The following is a 7262-nucleotide window of genomic DNA, read 5'->3' as shown; positions in this document are numbered from 1 at the left end:
TGAACACATACACACACACACACACACACACACACACACACACACACACACAGAGAGAGAGAGAGAGAGAGAGAGAGAGAGAGAGAGAGATTTGTAAGTCAATGCTCTCAGACACAAAGCACATACCCAGGAAATACTGGTGGCTAGGAGACAGTAGAGAGCTAGTCAAATGTATGTAAGATGTGTCTAAATGTCAACGAACATGCATTCTGTCTCCATCCTCAAGTGGCTGGCTAGGGTCCCCTCTCAGACACAAGCCTTGGTAAGAGGAACAAAGCTAGACGGTAGAGAGGATAAAAGTTGACATTTTCCCTCGCCTCTGCCTTCCGGATCACTCTGCTATCCCATTCCAAAACATTTGGTCAAATCTGTGCAAAGCTAACGGGAACTCTCCAAGCTGTCATTGACTTCCCTCAAAAGACTCATCTAGACTGGCTCACTCGGGGCTGGGAATGACTAGGCACTGAAGTCCAGGCTACCGACACTGAGTTCAGACCCCTGGAGCCAGCCAGCATCACATTCGTGTCTCCGAGGATGCAGCAACAGCTGACTGTTTTGAATAAATATGTAGATTTTAAATAATGTTTTTTAAAGCACCCTCTGGTTCCTGATGTCTGAGCCAAAAACAGGTATTGACACAGTGTGGGAAGCATTTGCTAACACCTGCAGCCTTAGTCATGTGTCTCTGACAAGTAAGGGAAGCAACACAAATCCCAGCAATCGTTGCAGGGGTGGGCGTGGGGGTGAGGCCAGTAATGCAAGATTTTAAAATAGTTTTTTTTTTCTTGCTTAATATAATAGCAACAGGGCAGTCGACACATTCTAAAATTGGGCTCATTCTTTTGGGATTCATTTCATTATCAATTATCAAGAATTCGTGGGGATTCTTATGAATGTAATTCATAAGAACTGTACAAGATCTCCTTGAGCTTAGCGTTCACCAAAGTCCAGTTCACACAGCACATCATATTTTGGGTCCTATCTTCGTCTCCTTCCCATTTCAATGGGAGACACCATGTTTGCACTCTGAAAATCACTGAAAAGATAGTCTGAGGGTCGGTGTGACCAGCGTGGGGGAAGGGAGATGGGCACCAAAGTTCTGATGTTTTCACTGATTCAAACCAAAGTCTTCGTACACAGAGCACAGAGGCAATGGCTGCAGACCTGTCTCTGTGCAATTCAATAAAGAATATTTAGCATATTTTCACTGCACCAAATATCAGCTGATCCACCGCTTATTAGTATAAATGGCATAGATTAGTGTCAGGCATTTTCGACAGTGAAGAAATTACAGGAGTCTGCAAGGCTCATTAAGTTCTGGCTGCATGTTAACGAGGGGCGAGGCCTTATTAATAGGAAGAGGGAAAGATAAAACCAAGCAGCAAGGGGAGAAAAGGAAAAATGCGTTTCTTGAAACATTCCCTGGCACTGTGAAGAGAGAGAAGTGTGCTGGGAGAGTCTCTGCTTCTCCACTCTGCGAGGCATTTGAGGCAATGCATGCCTTGTTGGTACGATCACTCTTTGAAACATGAAAGTTAGTCTGTGGCAGCACACGTCAAGCACACACAGGAACTGAATGGTTTCGAACCTCAGTGTGGCTGTCAGCTTTTGCCTCCTTATTATTTGAGATTGGGCCTCCCGGTGATCTAGAACACAAATTCACTGTTTCAGCTAGGCTGGTTGGTCAGCCAGACCCAAGGCTCTGCCAATCTCTGTCCTCTCGAGCTAGGCTTGCTAGTGTGTGCCATCACACCCAGGATAAACAAGGTCCTTGTGACTACAACAGCAAATGTTTCGCACTTCACTCACTGAGCCATCTCTTCAGCCTAGCGATTATGTTTGGTTTTATTTTAACCAGAAATCAAAACCTTCCCTATTTTGTACTTGGCAGACTCCCAGTTAACAATATTTTAAAGTTTTAGGCTATATTCTTGTTTTAAAAAAAATGCTAAGTTTTACATTAAATGGGCAACGGGCTGTAAAAGTCTACTGTTGAGCATCCAACAGTAACTCAGAGTTTAAGATTCTTTGAAATTATCTCCCCTTGTATTTACGATATTATCCCATAAGCTTAGAAATTACATTTCTTCAACACCCACCCTCTCCTTCCTGCTTAGTCTATCCCCCCCCCCCCCCCCCCCCTCAGATGGACAGCAAAATAGATTTTCCCTTGTCAAGCATCTTCTCACAGCTCCCAAACACTGTTTTTGGCAGATGACCATTGCAAAACGGGGTAGAAGGTTTCAGCCCAGGTCTGTGGGGACTCACAATGGCGGCTGCATTGTTTAAGTCCCCAGAGAAAGGTGAGGGTTCCAGGGAGCAGAATGATGAGTGTATTGTTCACTCTGAACTGTGCCATGTCTCTAGTTATTGGGATGATTGAGGCCAGCAAAGTTGAGATCTTAATCCGCTCGATAAAAAATAAAATTCCCTTTCTCTACACCATCCAGCCTATCAAGACTTGGGGACACATTATTGCGAATCCACACACCGTAGCGTTGTTTCTGCAGCGCTATGTTATGGCCTCACACAGCTCCACCCATTTGAATCCACGGTCATTTAAACTGCAGTTTCTTAACCAATGCAGAAGGCCTTTCTCAAGATAGTTGAATCAAATTTCTGGGAGGGCCACTTTCCCAGCAATAGCGGTCTGTGTCTGCTTCCCCTGCATCCATCCCATCCAGGAGCCTGCGGAACATTGTCGTGGGAGTTCCTCCCTGAGTCCATGCCCGGGAACAACGGCTTCTCCTTCTAATCTCTAATACGGAGATACAGAAATGGCTTCTGGCCACCAACCTTCCCATCGGGTTTTACCAATGGGATGGAATCTGGCTCAGGGAAGTCTCTGCAAGTCCCAGACCTCTCAAATCCCCACCCTCAAAGAACGAGCACGCGCCACTTGATTTCCTGGAGTGACAAGGCATGTATTAAAAAAATATTTCCTTTATTGTTACATTTTCGGCACGTTTGCTGTTGGCTTCATTATGGATCATAGTCCTGCATCTACAAATCAAGTATAATTAGACTCCGAGAACTGATTGGATTTCTAATTAAGCTACATTGGAGACAATGTACAATCAGTAAATATTCTGACTAGGTACATTTTAAAGAGCAACTCTTGGGCTTTTTGCTGATGACTAGACACCAGTGTCATTAAATTTGTTGGTGGCAAGCAAATTTTAAAGCTAAAATAGAGGCAATTAGTAAAGATCTTGAAATATTTAATCACGTTTGTCCAATTAGCGTGCAATTAGGCTGTGGTGTGGCGTGGGACAGGCATTCTGCCTCAGCGCTTGGTTGCAGAAGGATCCCTTTGAAATTTTGCTGTTTAGTTTATTGATATATAAAAATGAAGTTATGGTTGTAATTTCCAATTTAAAAAAAAATACCGCGCAGATGGTCTGACTGTATATTTAACAATGTTAAACAGATCCAAACAAGGGGAGCGTGCTACCTGAATGGCACAGCTGTGGTCTGCGAGTGAGTTCTGGGTGGGGGAGATTACAGCTGTGCTTATCTGGATCACAGAAACCAGCAGGCATTTTAGGCTGGAGGAATCAGAGGCCTGATCAGCTCGCCCAACAGGTCTTAGCATGATTGGCAGCTCCCGACTCGTCCAAGCTCCTGGCGGCTAGCTGTGCTCTTCTCAGTTCCAGTGACTTGGATTTCATGCATGGGGAGAGCCCAGAGGAGATCTTGTGAAAAGCTGATTTGAAGAGATGGATGAGCTGGACAGTCTCTTGACCTGAACTGGACAGTCGCTTGACCTGATATTTTCCTTGTGAACAGACTCACTCGTGACTGCCGGGTTGTGATGATGTCTGTGGGAGATTTGGCATGCTATGCACAGAGGGAGAAAGACTGCCTCTTGTTGTAGACACTTAGCTGGCCCTTGTCCTGCTACAGAACGAAATGCTGAGCATCTTCCTTGACCTTGCCCTGATGAACTTTGGAAAGGGAGTAGCAGTCCCACTGTAGGAGAAGAACTGTTGGGAAGTGGACACAGCATCCTGTATCATTAAGATCCCGACACAGATGCCTTCAGAGATGCTGGTAACACTGCCGCCTTGTGAGTTAGTGGAAGAGGCAAAGACATAATTTAAGAGGAAACTAAAGGAAACATTTGGGGCAGGGGGTAACTGAGAGAAACCCTCCATAGTCTGTGGAGGAATTACACTCCAGTTTTCTCTGGGGCATTTACTCCACTCTGAGGTTTAACCTTAGTGTCATTTGGGCTGGAAAACAAAAAGATGTTCTTACAATGACAGCCTACAGACTGGGAAAAGATCTTCTCCAACCCCACATCTGACAGAGGACTAATATCCAAAATATAAAAAGAACTCAAGAAAGTAAACTCCAATAAGCCAGGTCATCCAATTAAAAAAAATGGGGTACAGAACTAAACAGAGAATTCTCAACAGAGGAGTATCAATGGTGGAGAAACATTTGAAGAAATGCTCAACATCCTTAGTCATCAGGGAAATGCAAATCAAAATGACTCTGAGATTCCATCTTACACCCATCAAGTGACAGCACATGCTGGAGAGGTGTGGAGAAAGGGGAACACTCCTCCATTGCTCATAGGAGTGCAAACTTGTATAACCACTTTGGAAATCAATCTGGCACTTTCTCGGATAAGGGAATAGTGCTACCTTAAGACCCAGCTATACCACTCCTGGGCATATACCTGAAAGATGCTCCACAATACAAGGACATTTGCTCAACTATGTTCATAGCAGTTTTAGTCATAGCATTCAGAATCTGGGAACAACCGGGTGTCCCTCAACAGAAGAATGGATACAGAAATTGTGGTATATTTACACAATGGAATACTACTCAACTATGAAAAACAAGAAAATCATTAAATTTGTAAGCAAGTGGATGGAACTAGAAAAGATCATCCTGAGTAAGGTAACTCAGAACCAGAAAGACATGCATGGTATATACTCACTTATAAGTGGACATTAGCCATATAATAGAGGATAACCATAATACAGTCCACAGACCTAAGGAAGCTAAATAACAAGGAGGACCCCAGGAAGGATGCTTAATTCTCATTCAGAAGGGCAAATAGAATAGACCCTGGAAGCAGCTGAAGAGAGAAAAGAGGATGGGAGCCTACCATAGATGCCTCTGAAAGACTTCATGCAACAGGGGATCTAAGCAGATGGTAAGACTCACAGACAAACTTTGGGCAGAGTCATAGGAAAGAGCGGGGGAATAGAAAAACCCGGAGCAGACCAACATAGCTAACAAATCTGGGCCCATAGGGGCCTGCAGAGACTGATGTATCAACCAAGGACCATCCACGGAGAGGACCCAGACCCCTTGCTCAGATGTAGCTAAGGCATCTCAGTCTGCATGTGGGTTCCCTAGGAAGGGGAGCAAGGCTGTCTCTGACATGGACTCTGTTGGCTGTTCTTTGATCACTTCCCCCTGGTGTGTGTGTGGGGGTGGGCATTGCCAAGCCAAACAGGAAGCAGATGCAGGCAGTCCTAATGAGATATGATAGGCTGGGGTCAGATGGTAGGGGAGGAGGGCTCCCCTTCCTGAGAAATAGGGGAAGGGAAATGGGGGAAAGAGGGAGGGAAGGAGGATGTGACCAGGAGGAGACGAGGGAGGGCACTATTATAGGGATGGAAAGTGAATAAATTATAAAAAAATAAATTTAAATCTAAAACAGAGATGTTCTTGAATCAACTTGTTTCTCTCAACCCTGGTGACCTGGTAGGTTCAATATATTTTCATGTTGGGTCTAGGGAGGGCTCAGAAAGGGTGCCCAGATTCACTCAGTTCTCTTGGGTATGCTGGTGTTCACCTTTTCAGATTTGTGTGCACAGTGGTGGGGTGACTTTTGGAAATTCACCAGAGAAAAGCCCATATGTAACTAAAAATGAAGCACACAAAAAAGAGTGAAAGGAAAAAAGTGTCCTTGAAAAGGGCCGGGAGAATATATGTAGAGTTTGAGATTAAACAAGGAAGTAAAGGAATAGAAGGCATTTTAGTGGTTTTGATTACAGTCTTGCTTACTGGGATTTGATTTTTCTCGGTCTGTTGTTTCCTTAATTTTAAAGGCCTTTCCCCTCTACTTAACTTTTCTGGAAGTAGGCTCTTATTGTCAGAAGTCAAAGTCATACTTTTGAGTGCAATTAAATTATATACTTGACATTTAAGCTCTTAAATTCTGTATTTAGATTTTTTGTAAATTTATAATTGTGTTCATTACTGTCAACATCATCCTCATCATTTTTTTGAGACAGGATCTGGCTATGTTGCCCTTGCTGCCCTGCTCGCCAGCGGTCCTCTTACCCCAGCCTCCGAGTTCTGGGAGCACACAACTTGTAAGCTACCATGCTTGGCTATGATTGTAAACATATCAGGTTACATGTGTGGGAATGTAGAAGGTCAGTGAGCGGTTTACCGGTGGCCCTCATCTCAACGTAGTCCCTGCTTGAGCAGGAAGAAGATGCTAGGCTGAGGCTGTTGGCTGCTGGGGACAGTCGCAGGCGAGTCCCGAGGAGCTTTGTGCGACAGAGACTATGCGGAGTGTTTAGATGTTGTGACCGACTACATAGCAAGCAAATGAAAACAGAGAGCGCCCTGTTAAATGTGAAATTCAGAGAAGGGGATGGGCATTTTTATATCGTTATGTTCAACACCTGTATGGGGTTTTGTTACCCAAAAAGATTGCATGTTTCTCTAGACTTCAAACTTAAATGGATGTGTTGTGTTTAACCTGGCAATTCTGCTTCCAGAATGCATCAAAAGGAAGACATGAGTAACGATGAAAAGTCCTGCCCTCAGATACTTAGGCAGAAAGTGGGCCACCTCATGTTTGAGATTGCAGGTTCGTATTCAGGGACTGGTTTTCAGTCTCAGCAAAGTTTGGGATCTTCTTGCGGGCCTTGAAGTCCTCTATGGCCTGACTGCAACCTAGCCTTACTAAATTAGACTCTCCTGATGTGGCACTCAGGTTCCCAGTAATCCCAATGTGCATCAAGACTAAACAGCACTCCCCTGCCTCAACCTCCCCCGCCCCCCCCCCAAAAAAAGAGTTCTCAATTAGAATACCTTAGAACCATCCAGGGAATCACACACATACTCACATCTGGAGCTCAAACCCACAGGTTCCAACTTTAATAGTCTTAGTGGGAATCTGACATCCATGCTTTAAAAAGATGTATTATATGAGGTTACATAAGGCTATTTTCATACAGATATATGATGTGTTTCCCTTCCTCTTTCTCACACTCTTTTTTTTT

This window comes from Psammomys obesus, unplaced genomic scaffold (assembly GCF_907164565.1).
Source record: "Psammomys obesus unplaced genomic scaffold, mPsaObe1.curated_primary_1811, whole genome shotgun sequence".
NCBI lineage: Eukaryota > Metazoa > Chordata > Mammalia > Rodentia > Muridae > Psammomys > Psammomys obesus.
Note: the sequence above shows the minus strand (reverse complement) of the source record.